The 25,282-nt window shown below is 31.2% G+C and overlaps 1 protein-coding gene across 1 annotated transcript in view; it reads left to right on the top strand.

The window, feature by feature from the left end:
* The window catches only part of LOC127727978 (uncharacterized), a 153,854-nt gene extending 129,440 nt beyond the window's left edge, over positions 1-24,414 (top strand). The window contains exons 56-66 of the mRNA XM_052235121.1: positions 650-729; positions 1,039-1,114; positions 1,405-1,478; positions 1,784-1,860; positions 2,661-2,734; positions 8,659-8,738; positions 9,229-9,297; positions 11,345-11,414; positions 12,781-12,860; positions 19,791-19,866; positions 20,105-24,414. The gene's annotated coding sequence lies outside the window, so the exon portion shown is untranslated. The remainder of the gene's footprint in view (positions 1-649; positions 730-1,038; positions 1,115-1,404; positions 1,479-1,783; positions 1,861-2,660; positions 2,735-8,658; positions 8,739-9,228; positions 9,298-11,344; positions 11,415-12,780; positions 12,861-19,790; positions 19,867-20,104) is intronic.
* Positions 24,415-25,282: the final 868 nt, after the last annotated feature.

Raw genomic sequence — 25,282 nt, 5'->3', positions numbered from 1 at the left:
AAATTTTTATTTTGGCTTGTTATTTCTTATTATCAGAGGCCGTATAAGATATTGACAAAATATTTTTACAAAATTGTTATATGCAAAATGTCGTAACACATGATTTTTGGTTGAACGCGTACATTGACATAAAATGGGAGTTTTCTCCCCTCTCATATTTAAAACTAGCTGTAAGGTGATATTACTCATTAACCATATATAGTAGAGACCTATGATTTTTTGATTTGAGGTCCTTACTTTATGACCTTGAAATATAGGTCAAGGTCATTGGTAAATTTGACGTTCTAGATTTTGACCTTAGCATTAACTTTATTTTTTATAAATGATAGAGCCATAGGACTTCTTGCATTAGGTTGCAAGCCATATGACCTCGAAAAAGGCAACCAGAAGTGACCTTGTGTGAACCGGAAGTAGCTATTTTTTGTACTTATTTAATGTAAAAGTATATAGAACCATATATTTTTGGAATCCATGTCAAGTAACCTATCATATTATACCAGAAGTAATATTTTTCAAACCGGAAGTAACAAATTATCTCCCTTATTTCGGACAAAAGTGTATAGAAACCATATATTTTTGGAATCCACACTCAGTTAGCTATAATCTAAGACTGGAAATGACATTTTAAACTCGATTTTGATATTTTCAGATACAGCCTAAATATGTTACACTCCTTGACAATGAAGATGGTTTCATGGTAGATTGATCACACATCTGGATACGTAGCATGTAGGTATTTGGTATTTTTAATTGTACTTTAAACTATGTTTATATGGTTTCCAGGTAACAAAAATCAGTTTTCCCTGGAACAACAGCTTAAATTAGATTTGATTACAAATTGGTTTAAAATTTCTTTTATTCAAATTTATACTCTTATGAAGATTATTTTAATGATAATGTATAGAAATTGTTTATATACTTGTCTTCAAATTAGGATTTGTCATAAAAAATGCATCATGTTAACTTTGTATTAATTGCAACAATCAATATTCTATATTTAAAGCTGATACTGATTTAGAATTTTTGTTTTTGTTACAGATACGGACTAAATATGTTACACTCCTTGACAATGAAGATGCTTTCATGGTATATAGCACACGAAGATACATATCATGTAAGTATTTGGTCATTATAATTGTACTTTTAACTCTTTTTATATGTGGAAGGTAACAAAAATCAGTTTTCCCCTTGAACAACCGTTTAAAATTTTATTACAAATTTGTCTAACATTTCTTTTATTCGAATATTTACTGTAATAAGTTAAGTAATTGTAAATATACTAAGTCTCCAATTTAGGATTTGACATAAAACATGCATCACATTAATTTCTGAATTGATTGCACTAGCAAATATTCCCTATTTAAAAGTGATACTAATTGACAATTTTTTTATTTTTTTTTACAGATAGAGCCTAAATATGTTACTCTTCGACAATGAAGATGGTTTCATTGTAGATAGCACATTAGGATTAGTTACATGTAAGTATTTATTCATTACAATTTTTTTCATTAAACAAGGTTTATATTTGTTAGGCATTAAAAATCAGTTTTCACTGAAACAACAGATTGAAGCTTTATAACAAGTTGGTTTAAAATTTCTTTTATTCTTATTTATATCCTAATAAAGTATATTTTAATAAGAATGTATAGGTATTGTAAATATACGTCTCCAATTTAGGATTTGACATAAAACATGCATCACATTAATTTCTGAATTGATTGCAACAGCAAATAGCTTTGATTTTGAAGCTGAAAATAATTTCAAATATTTGTTTTTGTTACAGATACAGCCTAAATATGTAAGACTCCTATACCATGAAAGATGCTTCCATTGCAGATAACATATTAGGATTAGTCACATGTAGGTATTTATTCCTTAAAATTGTCCTTAAAACTATGTTTATATTTGTTAGGTAATAAAAATCAGTTTTTCCTGGAACAACAGCTTGAAATTTTTAATACAAATTGGTCCTACATTTCATTTATTGAAATATTCACTGTAATGAGATATGTCTTAATAAGAAAAAAGTAAAATCACAAAAATACTGAACTCCAAGGAAAATTCAGAACGGAAAGCCCCTAATGAAAAGCTCAAACACATCAAATGAATGGATAACAACTGTCATATTCCTGACTTGGTACAGGCATTTTCTTGTGTAGAAAATGGTGGATTAAACCTGGTTTTAAAGCTAGCTAAACCTCTGGCTTGTATGACAGTCGCATCAAATTCCATTATATTAACAGCGATGTGTGAACAAAACAAACAGACACAATAGGTAAACATGTCACAAATAGGGGTACAACAGCAACACGAACCCCACCAAAAACTGGGGTGATCTCAGGTGCTCCGGAAGGGTTAGCAGATTCTGCTCCACATGTGGCACCCGTCGTGTTGCTCATGTTATAACAAAGCCGGTAAATAGTCTTAATTCGGTATGTCACATTCGTGAAAAGGGAATTGGATTGTAGTTACGACATAAGGAACACGAAGTAATGATTTCAACTTCACCATTTGGAACTCTTGGTTTTGTAAAAATTCTTGTCTCCAATTGAAGATTTGACATAAAACATGCATCACATTAATTTCTGAATTGATTGCAACAGCAAATAGTCTGGATTAAAAGCTGAAATTAATGTATATTTTTATTGTTTTCGTTTCAGATAGCCTAAATATGTAAGACTCCTATACCATGAAAGATGCTTCCATTGCAAATGCACATTAGGATAAGTCACATGTAAGTATTTGGTCATTACAATTTTTTCTTAAAACTATATTTATATTTGTTAGGTAATAAAAATCTTTTTTTTCCTGAAACAACAGATTGAAGCTTTATAACAAATTGGGCTAAAATTTCTTTCATTCCAATTTATACTCTAATGCTGAATACTTTAATAAGAATGTATAGTAATTGTTTTTATACTTTTCTCTAATTTGGGATTTAAAATAAAACATGCATCACATTATTTTCTAAATTGATTGCAACAGCAAAAAGTCTGGATTTAAAGCGGAAACTTAATTTATAATTTTTGTTTTTGTTACAGATTATACAGCCTAAATATGTAACACTCCTATACCATGAAAGATGCTGTCATTGTAGATAGCACATTAGGATGTTGCACATGTAGGTATTTGGTCATTACAATTTTTCTTAAAACTATGTTTATGTTTGTTAGGTAATAAAAATCCCGTTTTTTTCCTGAACAGTTTGACAAGAAGATGCTTTATGTTAAAATGGGTCTCGTAAAAGCAGACCTCTGCAGAGAGCAAACTTTTAGATTTTGATATAACATTGATGAATTTAATGGGCGCTAATCTCGTGAAAACAGATCCCCCAACAGAGCTGATTACATAGTATGATGAAAACTTGTGTTTATGGTAAAATGTATTTAGTTTTTTGTCTGGCTCCATTTCATTATCAACCAATTTGAAACTTTATTACAAATTGGTCTAAAAATATTTTCTTCAAATTTATACTCTTAATGAAATATATTCTTAATGGAATGTATAGTAATTATAAATATTCTTGTCCAACATGCAAAAGATTAAATTCTGAAAAAATTGCAACAGCAAATAGACTCTAAAACTGATATTAAGTTATAGTTTTTGTTAAAGATACAGCCTAAATATGTTGCACTCCTAGACAGAGAAGATGGATTCATGGCAATTAGGAAGAGTCAACATGTAAGTATTTGGTCATTAGAATTGTACTTAAAACTATGTTAATATTTGGAAGTCAATAAAAATCTGTTTTCACTGAAACAATAGCTTAAAATTTTATTACAAATTTTTCTAAAATATCTTTTATTCGAATTTCAAATGTGGTATATTTTAATAAGAATGAAAGAGTAATTGTAAATTAATTGTCCGTAATTTAAGATTTGACATAAAACGTGAATCACATTAATTTTTATACGACCGCAAAAAAATTTTTGTGGTCGTATATTGGTATGACGTTGGCGTCGTCCGAAGACACATTAGTTTTTGCACTTAACTTTAGTTAAAGTGAATGGATCTCAATGAAATTTTACCATAAGGTTCAATACCACAAAAGGAAGGTGGGGATTGATTTTGGGGGTTATGGTACCAACAGTTAAGGAATTAGGGGCCAAAAATAAGCATTTTTGTAACTTCCAGACATAAACTTGTGTGGAAGTGTAAGGATCTCTCTGACATTGTACAACAAGGTTCCATATCACAAAGGGAATGCTGGGATTGATTTTGGGGGGTAATTGTCTCCAAATTTTAGGAATTAGTGGCCAAAAAGGGGCAAAAAACAAGCATTTTTCTAGTTTCATGAAAATAACTTGTGCGTAAGTGTATGGATCTCTCTGACATTGTATCACAAGGTTCCATATCACAAAGGGAATGCTGGGATTGATTTTGGGGGTAATTGCCTCCAAATTTTAGGAATTAGGGGCCATAAAAGGGCCAAAAAACAAGCATTTTTCTAGTTTCAGGACAATAATTTGTAAGTGTATGGATCTTTATGAAATTGTACAACAAGGTTCCATATCACAAAGGGAAAGCTGGGTTTGAGTTTGGGGGTAATTGCCCTAAAGGTTTTGGAATTTGGGGCCAAAAAAGGGGCAAAAAAACAAGCATTTTTCTAGTTTCCAGACAATAACTTGTGTTCAAGTGTATGGATCTCTCTGAAATTGTACTGCAAGGTACCATACCACAAAGGGAAGGCTGGGATTGAGCTTGGGGGTGATGAATCATAAGGGGGTTCAAAAAATTGGGGGGGGATTTTTTTTTTCTTTAAAATTTACCATTTTAAATTGGTTATTTCTGATTTTGTATAAAAGCAAATAATAATGATATGGTTTGAATAGGTAAATTAAAAATTTTTAAGTTCTTGGACCACTTTCATTCTGTGTCAGAAACCTATGCTGTGTCAAATATTTAATTACAATCCAAATTCAGTGCTGTATCAAGCTTGAATGTTGTGTCCATACTTGCCCCAACTGTTCAGGGTTCAACCTCTGCGGTCGTATCAAGCTGCGCCCCAGCGGAGCATTTTATTTAAATTTTTTCAACAGCCATTAAATATTCTCCATCTAAAGCTGATGCTAATTTAAATTTTTTCTTTTGTAACACATACAGCCCAGATGTGTTCCACTCCCACACAATGTAGATGGTTTCATGGTAGATGGCACATTAGGATGTTTAACATGTAAGTATTTAGTCATTACAATTGTACTTTTAGACTTATGTTTATCTGTGTTGGGTAATAAATATCAGTTTCCCCTGGAACAACAGCTTAAATAAAATTTTGTTTCAAATTAGTGTACATATTTTTTTTTTTTTCAAATTAATAATCTTATTGAAGTAAATTTTAACATGAATGCGTAGCATACTAGCAATTGTAAATATACTTGAGTCCAATTTAGGATTTGACATAAAATATAAGTGACATTTATTTATAATTGATTGCAACAGTAAATAGTCTCTATTTGAAGCTGATAAGGTCTTTCCACTTTTCCTAATGCTTTTGTTCTGATTATTATTTTTTTTTCCTTCGCTGTTTGGTTGTTTCGCAAGATGTCGCTTTTATATTTGGTATATGATATCAAACAGTTTATAAGCTTTTGAAACTGACACCGCTTAATGGAATACTTTTCTATTTAAGAGTTATCTCCTCGAACACTGTTTTTTCTTGTTATTTCTTATTCTTCGCAACCTTAGAAGAAACCAACTAATTTATTTTTCCAAATTACTCGTTATAACCTCTGAATGCGTACGTTGACATAAAATGGGAGTTTTCTCCCCTCTCATATTTAAAACTAGCTGTATGGTGATATTACTCATTAACCATATATAGTAGAGACCTATGATTTTTTGATTTGAGGTCCTTACTTTATGACCTTGAAATATAGGTCAAGGTCATTGGTAAATTTGACATTCTAGATTTTGACCTTAGCATTAACTTTATTTTTATAAATGATAGAGCCATAGGACTTCTTGCATTAGGTTGCAAGCCATATGACCTTGAAAAAGCCAACCAGAAGTGACCTTGTGTGAACCGGAAGTAGCTATTTTTTGTACTTATTTAATGTAAAAGTATATAGAACCATATATTTTTGGAATCCATGTCAAGTAACCTATCATATTATACCAGAAGTAATATTGTTCAACCCGGAAGTAACAAATTAATCCCCTTATTTCGGACAAAAGTGTATAGAAACCATATATTTTTGGAATCCGCACTCAGTTAGCTATAATCTAAGACTGGAAATGACATTTTAAACTGGATTTTGATATTTTCAGATACAGCCTAAATATGTTACACTCCTAGACAATGAAGATGGTTTCATGGTAGATTGATCACACATCTGGATACGTAGCATGTAGGTATTTGGTATTTTTAATTGTACTTTAAACTATGTTTATATGGTTTCCAGGTAACAAAAATCAGTTTTCCCTGGAACAACAGCTTAAATTAGATTTGATTACAAATTGGTTTAAAATTTCTTTTATTCAAATTTATACTCTTATGAAGATTATTTTAATGATAATGTATAGAAATTGTTTATATACTAGTCTTCAAATTAGGATTTGTCATAAAAAATGCATCATATTAACTTTGTATTAATTGCAACAATCAATATTCTATATTTAAAGCTGATACTGATTTAGAATTTTTGTTTTTGTTACAGATACGGACCAAATATGTTACACTCCTTGACAATGAAGATGCTTTCATGGTATATAGCACACGAAGATACATATCATGTAAGTATTTGGTCATTATAATTGTACTTTTAACTCTTTTTATATGTGGAAGTTAACAAAAATCAGTTTTCCCCTTGAACAACCGTTTAAAATTTTATAACAAATTTGTCTAACATTTCTTTTATTCAAATATTTACTGTAATACCTTAAGTAATTGTAAATATACTAAGTCTCCAATTTAGGATTTGACATAAAACATGCATCACATTAATTTCTGAATTGATTGCACTAGCAAATATTCCCTATTTAAAAGTGATACTAATTGCCATTTTTTTTGGTTTTTTTTACAGATACAGCCTAAATATGTTACTCTTCGACAATGAAGATGGTTTCATTGTAGATAGCACATTAGGATTAGTTACATGTAAGTATTTATTCATTACAATTTTTTTCATTAAACTAGGTTTATATTTGTTAGGCATTAAAAATCAGTTTTCACTGAAACAACAGATTGAAACTTTATAACAAATTGGTTTAAAATTTCTTTTATTCTTATTTATATCCTAATGAAGTATATTTTAATAAGAATGTATAGGTATTGTAAATATACGTCTCCAATTTAGGATTTGACATAAAACATGCATCACATTAATTTCTGAATTGATTGCAACAGCAAATAGCTTTGATTTTGAAGCTGAAACTAATTTCAAATATTTGTTTTTGTTACAGATACAGCCTAAATATGTAAGACTCCTATACCATGAAAGATGCTTCCATTGCAGATAGCATATTAGGATTAGTCACATGTAGGTATTTATTCATAAAAATTGTTCTTAAAACTATGTTTATATTTGTTAGGTAATAAAAATCAGTTTTTCCTGGAACAACAGCTTGAAATTTTTAATACAAATTGGTCCTACATTTCATTTATTGAAATATTCACTGTAATGAGATATATCAATAAGAAAAAAGTAAAATCACAAAAATACTGAACTCCAAGGAAAATTCAGAACGGAAAGCCCCTAATGAAAAGCTCAAACACATCAAATGAATGGATAACAACTGTCATATTCCTGACTTGGTACAGGCATTTTCTTGTGTAGAAAATGGTGGATTAAACCTGGTTTTAAAGCTAGCTAAACCTCTGGCTTGTATGACAGTCGCATCAAATTCCATTATATTAACAGCGATGTGTGAACAAAACAAACAGACACAATAGGTAAACATGTCACAAATAGGGGAACAACAGCAACACGAACCCCACCAAAACCTGGGGTGATCTCAGGTGCTCCGGAAGGGTTAGCAGATTCTGCTCCACATGTGGCACCCGTCATGTTGCTCATGTTATAACAAAGCCGGTAAATAGTCTTAATTCGGTATGTCACATTCGTGAAAAGGGATTTGGATTGTAGTTACGACATAAGGAACACGAAGTAATGATTTCAACTTCACCATTTGGAACTCTTGGTTTTGTAAAAATTCTTGTCTCCAATTAAAGATTTGACATAAAACATGCATCACATTAATTTCTGAATTGATTGCAACAGCAAATAGTCTGGATTAAAAGCTGAAATTAATGTATATTTTTTTTTTTTTTCGTTTCAGATGGCCTAAATATGTAAGACTCTTATACCATGAAAGATGCTTCCATTGCAGATGCACATTAGGATAAGTCACATGTAAGTATTTGGTCATTACAATTTTTTCTTAAAACTATATTTATATTTGTTAGGTAATAAAAATCTATTTTTTCCTGAAACAACAGATTGAAGCTTTATAACAAATTGGGCTAAAATTTCTTTCATTCCAATTTATACTCTAATGCTGAATACTTTAATAAGAATGTATAGTAATTGTTTTTATACTTTTCTCTAATTTGGGATTTAAAATAAAACATGCATCACATTATTTTCTAAATTGATTGCAACAGCAAAAAGTCTGGATTTAAAGCGGAAACTTAATTTATAATTTTTGTTTTTGTTACAGATTATACAGCCTAAATATGTAACACTCCTATACCATGAAAGATGCTGTCATTGTAGATAGCACATTAGGATGTTGCACATGTAGGTATTTGGTCATTACAATTTTTCTTAAAACTATGTTTATGTTTGTTAGGTAATAAAAATCCGTTTTTTTCCTGAACAGTTTGACAAGAAGATGCTTTATGTTAAAATGGGTCTCGTAAAAGCAGACCTCTGCAGAGAGCAAACTTTTAGATTTTGATATAACATTGATGAATTTAATGGGCGCTAATCTCGTGAAAACAGATCCCCCAACAGAGCTGATTACATAGTATGATGAAAACTTGTGTTTATGGTAAAATGTATTTAGTTTTTTGTCTGGCTCCATTTCATTATCAACCAATTTGAAACTTTATTACAAATTGGTCTAAAAATATTTTCTTCAAATTTATACTCTTAATGAAATATATTCTTAATGGAATGTATAGTAATTATAAATATTCTTGTCCAACATGCAAAAGATTAAATTCTGAAAAAATTGCAACAGCAAATAGACTCTAAAACTGATATTAAGTTATAGTTTTTGTTAAAGATACAGCCTAAATATGTTGCACTCCTAGACAGAGAAGATGGATTCATGGCAGATAGGAAGAGTCAACATGTAAGTATTTGGTCATTAGAATTGTACTTAAAACTATGTTAATATTTGGAAGTCAATAAAAATCTGTTTTCACTGAAACAATAGCTTAAAATTTTATTACAAATTTTTCTAAAATATCTTTTATTCGAATTTCAAATGTGGTATATTTTAATAAGAATGAAAGAGTAATTGTAAATTAATTGTCCGTAATTTAAGATTTGACATAAAACGTGAATCACATTAATTTTTATACGACCGCAAAAAAATTTTTGTGGTCGTATATTGGTATGACGTTGGCGTCGTCCGAAGACACATTAGTTTTTGCACTCTAACTTTAGTTTAAGTGAATGGATCTCAATGAAATTTTACCATAAGGTTCAATACCACAAAAGGAAGGTGGGGATTGATTTTGGGGGTTATGGTACCAACAGTTAAGGAATTAGGGGCCAAAAATAAGCATTTTTGTAACTTCCAGACATAACTTGTGTGGAAGTGGATGGATCTCTCTGACATTGTACCACAAGGTTCCATATCACAAAGGGAATGCTGGGATTGATTTTGGGGGGTAATTGTCTCCAAATTTTAGGAACTAGTGGCCAAAAAGGGGCAAAAAACAAGCATTTTTCTAGTTTCATGAAAATAACTTGTGTGTAAGTGTATGGATCTCTCTGACATTGTATCACAAGGTTCCATATCACAAAGGGAATGCTGGGATTGATTTTGGGGGTAATTGCCTCCAAATTTTAGGAATTAGGGGCCAAAAAGGGGAAAAAAAACAAGCATTTTTCTAGTTTCATGACAATAACTTGTGTTCAAGTGTATGGATCTTTATGAAATTGTACTGCAAGGTTCCATATCACAAAGGGAAATTTGTAATTGAGCTTGGGGGTAATTGCCCAAAAAGTTTAGGAATAATGGGCCAAAAATAAGCATTTTTCTAATTTCCAGACAATAACTTGTGTTCAAGTGTATGGATCTCTCTGAAATTGTACTGCAAGGTACCATACCACAAAGGGAAGGCTGGGATTGATTTTGGGGGTAATTGCCTCAAAATTTAAGGAATTAGGGGCCATAAAAGGGCCAAAAAACAAGCATTTTTCTAGTTTCAGGACAATAACTTGTGTGTAAGTGTATGGATCTTTATGGAATTGTACTACAAGGTTCCATATCACAAAGGGAAAGATGGGTTTGAGTTTGGGGGTAATTGCCCTAAAGGTTTTGGAATTTGGGGCCAAAAAACAAGCATTTTTCAGTTTCAGGACAATAACGTGTGTAAGTGTATGGATCTTTATGAAATTGTACTACAAGGTTCCATATCACAAAGGGAAAGCTGGGTTTGAGTTTGGGGGTAATTGCCCTAAAGGTTTTGGAATTTGGGGCCAAAAAACAAGCATTTTTCAGTTTCAGGACAATAACGTGTGTAAGTGTATGGATCTTTATGAAATTGTACTACAAGGTTCCATATCACAAAGGGAAAGCTGGGTTTGAGTTTGGGGGTAATTGCCCTAAACGTTTTGGAATTTGGGGCCAAAAAAGGGGCCAAAAAACAAGCATTTTTCTAGTTTCCAGACAATAACTTGTGTTCAAGTGTATGGATCTCTCTGAAATTGTACTGCAAGGTACCATACCACAAAGGGAAGGCTGGGATTGAGTTTGGGGGTGATGAATCATAAGGGGGTTCAAAAAATCGGGGGGGGGGGGATTTTTTTTTCCTTTTTTTTCTTTAAAATTTACCATTTTAAATTGGTTATTTCTGATTTTGTATAAAAGCAAATAATAATGATATGGTTTGAATAGGTAAATTAAAAAGTTTTAAGTTCTTAGACCACTTTCATTCTGTGTCAGAAACCTATGCTGTGTCAAATATTTAATTACAATCCAAATTCAGTGCTGTATCAAGCTTGAATGTTGTGTCCAAACTTGCCCCAACTGTTCAGGGTTCGACCTCTGCGGTCGTATCAAGCTGCGCCCCAGCGGAGCATTTCATTTAAATTTTTTCAACAGCCATTAAATATTCTCTATCTGAACCTGATGCTAATTTAATTTTTTTCTTTTGTAACACATACAGCCCAGATGTGTGCCACTCCCACACAATGTAGATGGTTTCATGGTAGATGGCACATTAGGATGTTTAACATGTACGTATTTAGTCATTACAATTGTACTTTTAGACTTATGTTTATCTGTGTTGGGTAATAAATATCAGTTTCCCCTGGAACAACAGCTTAAATAAAATTTTGTTTCAAATTAGTGTACATATTTTTTTTTTTCAAATTAAAAATCTTATTGAAGTAAATTTTAACATGAATGCGTAGCATACTAGCAATTGTAAATATACTTGAGTCCAATTTAGGATTTGACATAAAATATAAATGACATTTATTTATAATTGATTGCAACAGTAAATAGTCTCTATTTGAAGCTGAGAAGGTCTTTCCACTTTTCCTAATGCTTTTGTTCTGATTATTATTTTTTTTTCCTTCGCTGTTTGGTTGTTTCGCAAGATGTCGCTTTTATATTTGGTATATGATATCAAACAGTTTATACGCTTTTGAAACTGACACCGCTTAACGGAATACTTTTCTATGTAAGAGTTATCTCCCGAACACTTGTTTTTCTTGTTATTTCTTATTCTTCGCAACCTTAGAAGAAACCAACTAATTTATTTTTCCAAATTACTCGTTATATCCTCTGAATGTTACGTTTCATTTTGATCGAAGCGTTACGAAGACTCCATATGAGAGTTATTCCCCCTTATGTATTTGTAACTTGTAAACCATTAGTGATAGAGACCTAGGGTGTTTTGGTTTGAGGTCCTTGGTCCACTAAAGAAAATTTAGGTCAAGGTCATGTTCTAAATTTTTATTTTGGCTTGTTATTTCTTATTATCAGAGGCCGTATAAGATATTGACAAAATATTTTTACAAAATTGTTATATGCAAAATGTCGTAACACATGATTTTTGGTTGAACGCGTACGTTGACATAAAATGGGAGTTTTCTCCCCTCTCATATTTAAAACTAGCTGTATGGTGATATTACTCATTAACCATATATAGTAGAGACCTATGATTTTTTGATTTGAGGTCCTTACTTTATGACCTTGAAATATAGGTCAAGGTCATTTGTAAATTTGACGTTCTAGATTTTGACCTTAGCATTAACTTTATTTTAATAAATGATAGAGCCATAGGACTTCTTGCATTAGGTTGCAAGCCATATGACCTCGAAAAAGGCAACCAGAAGTGACCTTGTGTGAACCGGAAGTAGCTATTTTTTGTACTTATTTAATGTAAAAGTATATAGAACCATATATTTTTGGAATCCATGTCAAGTAACCTATCATATTATACGAGAAGTAATATTTTTCAAACCGGAAGTAACAAATTATCTCCCTTATTTCGGACAAAAGTGTATAGAAACCATATATTTTTGGAATCCGCACTCAGTTAGCTATAATCTAAGACTGGAAATGACATTTTAAACTGGATTTTGATATTTTCAGATACAGCCTAAATATGTTACACTCCTTGACAATGAAGATGGTTTCATGGTAGATTGATCACACATCTGGATACGTAGCATGTAGGTATTTGGTATTTTTAATTGTACTTTAAACTATGTTTATATGGTTTCCAGGTAACAAAAATCAGTTTTCCCTGAAACAACAGCTTAAATTAGATTTGATTACAAATTGGTTTAAAATTTCTTTTATTCAAATTTATACTCTTATGAAGATTATTTTAATGATAATGTATAGAAATTGTTTATATACTTGTCTTCAAATTAGGATTTGTCATAAAAAATGCATCATATTAACTTTGTATTAATTGCAACAATCAATATTCTATATTTAAAGCTGATACTGATTTAGAATTTTTGTTTTTGTTACAGATACGGACTAAATATGTTACACTCCTTGACAATGAAGATGCTTTCATGGTATATAGCACACGAAGATACATATCATGTAAGTATTTGGTCATTATAATTGTACTTTTAACTCTTTTTATATGTGGAAGGTAACAAAAATCAGTTTTCCCCTTGAACAACCGTTTAAAATTTTATTACAAATTTGTCTAACATTTCTTTTATTCAAATATTTACTGTAATAAGTTAAGTAATTGTAAATATACTAAGTCTCCAATTTAGGATTTGACATAAAACATGCATCACATTAATTTCTGAATTGATTGCACTAGCAAATATTCCCTATTTAAAAGTGATACTAATTGACCATTTTTTTTTTTTTTTTTTTTTACAGATACAGCCTATTATATGTTACTCTTCGACAATGAAGATGGTTTCATTGTAGATAGCACATTAGGATTAGTTACATGTAAGTATTTATTCATTACAATTTTTTTCATTAAACAAGGTTTATATTTGTTAGGCATTAAAAATCAGTTTTCACTGAAACAACAGATTGAAGCTTTATAACAAGTTGGTTTAAAATTTCTTTTATTCTTATTTATATCCTAATGAAGTATATTTTAATAAGAATGTATAGGTATTGTTAATATACGTCTCCAATTTAGGATTTGACATAAAACATGCATCACATTAATTTCTGAATTGATTGCAACAGCAAAAAGTCTGGATTTAAAGCGGAAACTTAATTTATAATTTTTGTTTTTGTTACAGATTATACAGCCTAAATATGTAACACTCCTATACCATGAAAGATGCTGTCATTGTAGATAGCACATTAGGATGTTGCACATGTAGGTATTTATTCCTTAAAATTGTTCTTAAAACTATGTTTATATTTGTTAGGTAATAAAAATCAGTTTTTCCTGGAACAACAGCTTGAAAAATCACAAAAATACTGAACTCCAAGGAAAATTCAGAACAGAAAGCCCCTAATGAAAAGCTCAAACACATCAAATGAATGGATAACAACTGTCATATTCCTGACTTGGTACAGGCATTTTCTTGTGTAGAAAATGGTGGATTAAACCTGGTTTTAAAGCTAGCTAAACCTCTGGCTTGTATGACAGTCGCATCAAATTCCATTATATTAACAGAGATGTGTGAACAAAACAAACAGACACAATAGGTAAACATGTCACAAATAGGGGTACAACAGCAACACGAACCCCACCTAAAACTGGGGGTGATCTCAGGTGCTCCGGAAGGGTAAGCAGATTCTGCTCCACATGTGGCACCCGTCGTGTTGCTCATGTTATAACAAAGCCGGTAAATAGTCTTAATTCGGTATGTCACATTCGTGAAAAGGGAATTGGATTGTAGTTACGACATAAGGAACACGAAGTAATGATTTCAACTTCACCATTTGGAACTCTTGGTTTTGTAAAAATTCTTGTCTCCAATTAAAGATTTGACATAAATCATGCATCACATTAATTTCTGAATTGATTGCAACAGCAAATAATCTGGATTAAAAGCTGAAATTAATGTATATTTTTTTTGTTTTCGTTTCAGATAGCCTAAATATGCAAGACTCCTATACCATGAAAGATGCTTCCATTGCAAATGCACATTAGGATAAGTCACATGTAAGTATTTGGTCATTACAATTTTTTCTTAAAACTATATTTATATTTGTTAGGTAATAAAAATCTATTTTTTCCTGAAACAACAGATTGAAGCTTTATAACAAATTGGGCTAAAATTTCTTTCATTCCAATTTATACTCTAATGCTGAATACTTTAATAAGAATGTATAGTAATTGTTTTTATACTTTTCATTAATTTGGGATTTAAAATAAAACATGCATCACATTATTTTCTAAATTGATTGCAACAGCAAAAAGTCTGGATTTAAAGTGGAAACTTAATTTATAATTTTTGTTTTTGTTACAGATTATACAGCCTAAATATGTAACACTCCTATACCATGAAAGATGCTGTCATTGTAGATAGCACATTAGGATGTTGCACATGTAGGTATTTGGTCATTACAATTTTTCTTAAAACTATGTTTATGTTTGTTAGGTAATAAAAATCCATTTTTTTCCTGAACAGTTTGACAAAAAGATGCTTTATGTTAAAATGGGTCTCATAAAAGCAGACCTCTGCAGAGAGCAAACTTTTAGATTTTGATATAACATTGATGAATTTAATGGGCGCTAATCTCATGAAAACAGATCCCCCAACAGAGCTGATTACATAGTATGATGAAAACTTGTGTTTATGGTAAAATGTATTTAGTTTTTTGTCTGGCTCCATTTCATTATCAACCAATTTGAAACTTTATTAAGTATTGGTCTAAAAATATTTTCTTCAAATTTATACTCTTAATGAAATATATTCTTAATGGAATGTATAGTAATTATAAATATTCTTGTCCAACATGCAAAAGATTAAATTCTGAAAAAATTGCAACAGCAAATAGACTCTAAAACTGATATTAAGTTATAGTTTTTGTTAAAGATACAGCCTAAATATGTTGCACTCCTAGACAGAGAAGATGGATTCATGGCAGATAGGAAGAGTCAACATGTAAGTATTTGGTCATTAGAATTGTACTTAAAACTAAGTTAATATTTGGAAGTCAATAAAAATCTGTTTTCACTGAAACAATAGCTTAAAATTTTATTACAAATTGGTCTAAAATATCTTATATTCGAATTTCAAATGTGGTATATTTTAATAAGAATGAAAGAGTAATTGTAAATTAATTGTCCGTAATTTAAGATTTGACATAAAACGTGAATCACATTAATTTTTATACGACCGCAATTGGTATGACGTTGGCGTCGTCCGAAGACACATTAGTTTTTGCACTCTAACTTTAGTTTAAGTGAATGGATCTCAATGAAATTTTACCATAAGGTTCAATACCACAAAAGGAAGGTGGGAATTGATTTTGGGGGTTATGGTACCAACAGTTAAGGAATTAGGGCACAAAAATAAGCATTTTTGTAACTTCCAGACATAACTTGTGTGTAAGTGTATGGATCCCTCTGACATTGTACCACAAGGTTCCATATCACAAAGGGAATGCTGGAATTGATTTTGGGGGGTAATTGTCTCCAAATTTTAGGAATTATGGGCCAAAAAGGGGCAAAAAACAAGCATTTTTCTAGTTTCATGACAATAACTTGTGTGTAAGTGTATGGATCTCTCTGACATTGTATCACAAGGTTCCATATCACAAAGGGAATGCTGGGATTGATTTTGGGGGTAATTGCCTCCAAATTTTAGGAATTAGGTGCCAAAAAGGGGCAAAAAAAACAAGCATTTTTCTAGTTTCATGACAATAACTTGTGTTCAAGTGTATGGATCTTTATGAAATTGTACTGCAAGGTTCCATATCACAAAGGAAAATTTGTAATTAAGTTTGCGGGTAATTGCCCAAAAAGTTTAGGAATAAGGGGCCAAAAATAAGCATTTTTCTAATTTCCAGACAATAACTTGTGTTCAAGTGTATGGATCTCTCTGAAATTGTACTGCAAGGTACCATAACACAAAGGGAAGGCTGGGATTGATTTTGGGGGTAATTGCCTCAAAATTTTAGGAATTATGGGCCATGAAAGGGCCAAAAAACAAGCATTTTTCTAGTTTCAGGACGAAAACTTGTGTGTAAGTGTATGGATCTTTATGAAATTGTACTACAAGGTTCCATATCACAAAGGGAAAGCTGGGTTTGAGTTTGGGGGTAATTGCCCGAAAGGTTTTGGAATTTGGGGCCAAAAAAGGGGCCAAAAAACAAGCATTTTTCTAGTTTCCAGACAATAACTTGTGTTGAAGTGTATGGATCTCTCTGAAATTGTACTGCAAGGTACCATACCACAAAGGGAAGGCTGGGATTGATTTTGGGGGTAATTGCCTCAAAATTTTAGGAATTAGGGGCCATAAAAGGGCCAAAAAACAAGCATTTTTCTAGTTTCAGGACAATAACTTGTGTGTAAGTGTATGGATCTTTATGAAATTGTACTACAAGGTTCCATATCACAAAGGGAAAGCTGGGTTTGAGTTTGGGGGTAATTGCCCTAAACGTTTTGGAATTTGGGGCCAAAAAACAAGCATTTTTCTAGTTTCAGGACAATAACTTGTGTGTAAGTGTATGGATCTTTATGAAATTGTACTACAAGGTTCCATATCACAAAGGGAAATGTGGGTTTGAGTTTGGGGGTAATTGCCCTAAACGTTTTGGAATTTGGGGCCAAAAAAGGGGCCAAAAAACAAGCATTTTTCTAGTTTCCAGACAATAACTTGTGTTCAAGTGTATGGATCTCTCTGAAATTGTACTGCAAGGTACCATACCACAAAGGGAAGGCTGGGATTGAGTTTGGGGGTGATGAATCATAAGGGGGTTCAAAAAATCGGGGGGGGGGGGGGGGATTTTTTTTTCCTTTTTTTTCTTTAAAATTTACCATTTTAAATTGGTTATTTCTGATTTTGTATAAAAGCAAATAATAATGATATGGTTTGAATAGGTAAATTAAAAAGTTTTAAGTTCTTAGACCACTTTCATTCTGTGTCAGAAACCTATGCTGTGTCAAATATTTAATTACAATCCAAATTCAGTGCTGTATCAAGCTTGAATGTTGTGTCCATACTTGCCCCAACTGTTCAGGGTTCGACCTCTGCGGTCGTATCAAGCTGCGCCCCAGCGGAGCATTTTATTTAAATTTTGTCAACAGCCATTAAATATTCTCTATCTGAAGCTGATGCTAATTTAAATTTTTTCTTTTGTAACACATACAGCCCAGATGTGTGCGACTCCCACACAATGTAGATGGTTTCATGGTAGATGGCTCATTAGGATGTTTAACATGTACGTATTTAGTCATTACAATTGTACTTTTAGACTTATGTTTATCTGTGTTGGGTAATAAATATCAGTTTCCCCTGGAACATCAGCTTAAATAAAATTTTGTTTCAAATTAGTGTACATATTTTTTTTTTTCAAATTAATAATCTTATTGAAGTAAATTTTAACATGAATGCGTAGCATACTAGCAATTGTAAATATACTTGAGTCCAATTTAGGATTTGACATAAAATATAAGTGACATTTATTTATAATTGATTGCAACAGTAAATAGTCTCTATTTGAAGCTGATAAGGTCTTTCCACTTTTCCTAATGCTTTTGTTCTGATTATTATTTTTTTTTCCTTCGCTGTTTTGTTGTTTCGCAAGATGTCGCTTTTATATTTGGTATATGATATCAAACAGTTTATACGCTTTTGAAACTGACACCGCTTAACGGAATACTTTTCTATGTAAGAGTTATCTCCCGAACACTTGTTTTTCTTGTTATTTCTTATTCTTCGCAACCTTAGAAGAAACCAACTAATTTATTTTTCCAAATTACTCGTTATATCCTCTGAATGTTACGTTTCATTTTGATCGAAGCGTTACGAAGACTCCATATGAGAGTTATTCCCCCTTATGTATTTGTAACTTGTAAACCATTAGTGATAGAGACCTAGGGTGTTTTGGTTTGAGGTCCTTGGTCCACTTAAAGAAAATTTAGGTCAAGGTCAAAGGTCAAGGTCATGTTCTAAATTTTTATTTTGGCTTGTTATTTCTCATTATCAGAGGCCGTATAAGATATTGACAAAATATTTTTACAAAATTGTTATATGCAAAATGTCGTAACACATGATTTTTGGTTGAACGCCTACGTTGACATAAAATGGGAGTTTTCTCCCCTCTCATATTTAAAACTAGCTGTATGGTGATATTACTCATTAACCATATATAGTAGAGACCTATGATTTTTTGATTTGAGGTCCTTACTTTATGACCTTCAAATATAGGTCAAGGTCATTGGTAAATTTGACGTTCTAGATTTTGACCTTAGCATTAACTTTATTTTTATAAATGATAGAGCCATAGGACTTCTTGCATTAGGTTGCAAGCCATATGACCTCGAAAAAGTCAACCAGAAGTGACCTTGTGTGAACCTGAAGTAGCTATTTTTTGTACTTATTTAATGTAAAAGTATATAGAACCATATATTTTTGGAATCCATGTCAAGTAACCTATCATATTATACCAGAAGTAATATTTTTCAAACCGGAAGTAACAAATTATCTCCCTTATTTCGGACAAAAGTGTATAGAAACCATATATTTTTGGAATCCGCACTCAGTTAGCTATAATCTAAGACTGGAAATGACATTTTAAACTGGATTTTGATATTTTCAGATACAGCCTAAATATGTTACACTCCTTGACAATGAAGATGGTTTCATGGTAGATTGATTACACATCTGGATACGTAGCATGTAGGTATTTGGTATTTTTAATTGTACTTTAAACTATGTTTATATGGTTTCCAGGTAACAAAAATCAGTTTTCCCTGGAACAACAGCTTAAATTAGATTTGATTACAAATTGGTTTAAAATTTCTTTTATTCAAATTTATACTCTTATGAAGATTATTTTAATGATAATGTATAGAAATTGTTTATATACTTGTCTTCAAATTAGGATTTGTCATAAAAAATGCATCATATTAACTTTGTATTAATTGCAACAATCAATATTCTATATTTAAAGCTGATACTGATTTAGAATTTTTGTTTTTGTTACAGATACGGACTAAATATGTTACACTCCTTGACAATGAAGATGCTTTCATGGTATATAGCACACGAAGATACATATCATGTAAGTATTTGGTCATTATAATTGTACTTTTAACTCTTTTTATATGTGGAAGGTAACAAAAATCAGTTTTCCCCTTGAACAACCGTTTAAAATTTTATTACAAATTTGTCTAACATTTCTTTTATTCAAATATTTACTGTAATAAGTTAAGTAATTGTAAATATACTAAGTCTCCAATTTAGGATTTGACATAAAACATGCATCACATTAATTTCTGAATTGATTGTTTTTTTTACAGATGCAACTTATATGATGTATCAGTAGTAGAAGGTGCAACATGGCAGCAGAAGATATTAAATGGAGAATCGTGAAGCGACAGTTTTATTCTTTAGAGGATAAATAATATTATAGTTTATAGATTTATAGTTTATAATTTCTCTAATCTTCAAAATATCAGATGAGAATTGGCCAAGTGCCCTCAATATGTCTACAATGATATACCATTCATAATTAAGAATGTATTGTAAACCTCTTTTTCAATATTCATATTCAAGGAAGTAGATTGTCAATTTAGATATTTACTTATTTACCTGAATTTTTTGTGAACAAGTAATTGGAACAATATGACTTTATTTAGATTGTGTGAAATTCAAGTTCAAAATGTATATACATCAGATAGTTTGGGTTTGCCAGCAACTTCAGTTGTATAGCAAAAAGATCATTTGTTGGTTGTAATTAATGCCAGCTCTAAATAAGATCTTAAAAGGAAAACTATCTTCAAATTTTACAAGTTACCATATCTACATATGAATAAATTAGAATAGTCTGTAAATATTCTGTATTTTCCTTTTTGCATCATCTTTTGAGTAACCAAGTCAGGTGAAATACTTTTTCCTGTTATATCTATCATTGCTTTTGTACGATAAACACAAAAATGTATATGCAGTTTTGTTAAATATATTTAAATTCAAAATTAAAAAAAAATCAATTTCAAATTAACACAAACAAAATTGACTTTAACTTATGGTTTAGTTCATGCACCCTTTAATGCATATCTTAAAAGTTTTGTTGTGGACTAAGCAAATATCAAATTATCATTTCAGAAGTACATTTTGCTTGCATGGTATCATCTTCACTAACATTAACATAGTGGGTTTCGGAGTTACTGAGGTAGTTCTTATTGAGGTGTTTTTTGTTTTTTTCTATGGAGGAATCAGTGGTTTCTATGTCTTCAGGATATGGTTTTGTCATTCAAAGGGAACTGTCAATGTAATTCTGAAATGATATACTTTGGTATTTTATATTGTCATTGAAAAAGAAACAATATTAGTGCATGAACATTTGAACTGTGAATATATAATATTTAAACTTTATAGTTTATAATTTTTAAATCGATTTTGGAAATTTACTGTATCAAAATTAAATTGTATTTGACACAGTTTGATGGATGGAAATTGAAATTTGGACAAACTTAATTGATGTTCTAAATTTAAGCACAAGTGAAAATAAAATTTCAAATATAAATTTCTGCTTCATTAAAACTTTTGGTTAAATGGATCTGCAAAATCACTGATAGCTAACATTGTTAATCCACTTAATTAGATAAGTGTCGTTAAGTATAGTTGAATGGATCCTGTTGATATCCTATTAAAAGTATTGATGTATTATAAATCCTATTCCTAAATCTAACATGTCAGACGCCAGAGAACCCCCTTTGTTATAGAGGGATCGCCCTTGCATCAGTGTCTTACAAATTGTATTGTAATATACTGAACTGTAGATTAGCTCAGTGGGTAGATGATAACAATGTACTGGTTGAGGAGCAGAATGGTTTACGGCAAATTTGTAGTACAATAGACCAATTATCTACTCTTACTAATTTGATAGATGTGAGAAAAACACTTCCTAAATCTATCTTTTGCGCCTTTATTGATTTTAAAAAGGCTTACGACACTACAAAGAGATATTTTATGGTATAAACTAAATAAAATTGGTGTTGCACAAACTTTTTGTTCTGCTAATAAGTCAATTTATACAAATGTTCTGTAAGAATAAATTTCACAGACTGGTTTGATGTAAACACTGGCTTGAAACAAGGATGTCACTTGTCACTCATTTTGTTCAACATGTATATTAATGATTGAGTAACATTTCTTAAGTCCTTTGACTGTGGAATAGAAATTGGTGATGAAAAACTATTTTATTATATGCTGATGACGTTTTTATAACAAACGATGAAAAAGAGCTTACAACTTTTCTTAAATGCCCTTTCTACGTGATTTGAAGACAATTGTATGACAATTGATTCAAACAAGAGTAACATTGTACAATTTAGACCACCATCTATACCTAGATATGCTGTAATTTTTAATTGTAATGGTCATACTATTAAGTTTCTAGTAATGATACTTATCTTGGTCTCGTTTTAAACAATCATTTAGACTATAATATCACTATAAAAGCCGTTGCATCTTCAGCAAATAGAGCTTTAGGGATGGTAATAGCCAAGTGTAAACTTTTAGGTGGTGTTTGTTTCGATGTATTTGTAAAATTATATGAAAATTTGGTTTGTCCTATAATAGAATATGAAAAGGTATATGGGGTGTAAAGACATACTCTTGTATTAATTCCATACATAATGGGGCCTGTAGATTTTTTCTAGAAGTAGAAAAATATGCACCAAATGCTGCAGTTACTGGAGACTTGGGTATAATTGTATTTTCCCACATTTTGTATAGCGGGAAAATATTGTATTGACGGACACGGGTCGTATGAATATATAATAGGGTCACTTATAGTGACTAATGGGTGTACTTTCTGGTAATAAAGCATAGGGTCACTTTCTAGGTGTCGTGAAACGATTGAACACTCACCTTGCATTTTTGATGTATATACATTGATAAGTTTATTTTTGTATTGCATTTTGATTTGCCAATACACACATGTGTTAAGGTGTAGGTCAGAGCACCTGACCCTGGAGACAGGATTGCGCACTTGGCATCCACTGACACAGGTTTCTAGAGCTTTTTGATCGATTATATCGTTTTTTATCTCTAGTTGTTCCTGGCCGGCCCTGACTGTCTATGAAGGGGTGCATTTAGTCAAAAGTTGGTTTTGGTGTGGTTAGGATAATCATGGAAGTATTATATTTTACTTCCATGGGATAATATATACATAGGAATTGTATGATTTTGAATTATATATGCATTGCAATTATAACAATTTATTGAATTTGTGAATATTTATAATACAATCTGGCGTCCATCGAGCATGACTGGCTGTCGGCAAACTAAGATTATGTTTGCGTTGTTTATATTTGGCACGAGTATGTAGTAAATACCACCTATTTTTGATAAGCAGTGGAAAAGTATTATTTGTTTGTGGTGTAGATTAAATAACATGAGCTCAAGTCGGATAAATGCAAAAGTTCATTAGTGGGCTGATAGAATGAGTATTAAGCATAGGTGTGTTGAAAACTGGAACTTTTTAGTATGGAAAACCTTCTCTGAAGTCATTTATTGTGTCCTGAAAACACCTATGGACACTAATTATGTTGTTAAACTTTAATGTCAAAATGCATTTCAGTCACAGAAGTGCTTTTCTCAAATTTAGATGTGGTGTTGCTCCACTAAGGATTTAAGCTGGGAAATATGTAAATATTGTTTGTGTTTTATTAAGATGTCCTCTTTATGAAGATTTTAGAAACCATTTATATTATGTTGCTGAAACTTATAATGAAAATTTTATTATTCATATTGTTTAATATATTATATCTATGCATTTTAATAGTCTCTTATAATTCTGTATAGAATGGCTCATTTTATTTAGTATTGTTTTACAATGTATAAATATCGATTGTCGAGAGATGAGACATTCATAAAACAATGAATTAATTGAATTGAGTTTGTTAGTATTACAATCAATATTTGTGTATGCCTCGCACAGAAAGGTGCAAGCAGGGCCGTACTGGACATCTTCAGTTATCAAGTTTTTTTTATAACAAACCCACTGAGATCTGGTATCAAGGAAATTAAAATGAATGAACAATACTTTCTTGTATTTTGTACAATAATATTTTTCTAATTACACCTTACTCATGATGCAGATTTGTCTTCATCTAATACTATGATGATGTACTACAGTGGCATAAAAGTAGTTACGATAGGGTTAGAAAGTGTCATTTTGGTATTTATTATCATAATGCATTAGAATTAAATTTCCACACGTTTCAAAGAATAACATTGAAAAATAATTTATAAGCCAACACTTCTAGCCAGTAGTTATTTTTGAATAATAAGAATTTATTTACCTCCTTCGACAATCTTCCTAGCATTGGTATTGGAATTTTAAATTTTTTTCCCCACTACCTTTTCAGTTTTAAATTCGATTCGCTGTGTTGACTCATTTTAGTTGGTTGTTCCATATCGGCGGGGTCATTGATGATAGAATATTTGCCATTATTTGATATTTCACATAAAATACAATGCAAGAGCATTTCATCAATTATAATTGCTACGATTTTCTTTATGTATTTATGCTTATCCTTGTGTGCATGTTTATTGCTTTAATAAAGATAAAATCCGATGTCCAGGTTATCGGCAATATGAATATATTATTTGTTTTGTTTAAGCCTAAATATTCGGAAAGGTTTAATTTTTTTTACGAAACCAAGGATTTGCAAATCCTTAACAAAACCTATGTTACAGCTCATTAACCCCTTCTATGGTGATGCACATGTTCATCTATCCCTTTGTCCTGTCTCAAGTATGCTTTCCACTCTGATTAATTACAATTTCTCTAATGTCATGGACAACAATAATATGCAGGTCAAGTTCGATTTTGTCTTAGTTACCTTTAGAGGTGTGATATTACCATTGTTTTCCCCCATTAGTCTTTGTTAAATTTGCACTCGACTAAAAATTTATCTTTGTTCCAAATAAAGAAACACTTGGCTTTAGTCAAGTTTTATTCTTTCTAGCTGTATGGCTACAGACCAAATTTCAAATAAAATGTCATTGCATATACGATGATTACCATCACTGGAAGTTCACTAATCAAATGTTCTCCCCTTTTTTCCTGTGTACAAGCTTTTGCAACCATGTAACCTCAAGTTTCCTAAATATTCTATAGAAACACCAAACCAGAGGCTCTGACGATCTTGTGTCGCTCACCTGGTTCTACTTTGTGGAAATCATGTAAAAATAGATTAAAATCATAACAGATACCCTAATAATAATTGAGGCCAAGTTTGGTTTAATATTGGCCCCGTAATTTAATCAAAAATCATGGTCATCTTGAACAGTAAATCGGCAACAAAGTAGCAAGTCCCCCATTTGCAGCCATCTTGGTTGATGGATTTGCTACAAAGTAACAACACTTGGTCAGCACCTCATAAGGAACATTCATGCCTTGTTTGGTTTCATTACATTCAGTGGTTCTTCAAAGGAAGACTTTTGTATGTATTTCACATAGGGTC

Source organism: Mytilus californianus, unplaced genomic scaffold, assembly GCF_021869535.1.
Source record: "Mytilus californianus isolate M0D057914Y unplaced genomic scaffold, xbMytCali1.0.p SCAF_2, whole genome shotgun sequence".
NCBI classification, from domain to species: Eukaryota; Metazoa; Mollusca; class Bivalvia; order Mytilida; family Mytilidae; genus Mytilus; species Mytilus californianus.
Note: the sequence above shows the minus strand (reverse complement) of the source record. Positions and strands in the feature narration are given on the sequence as shown.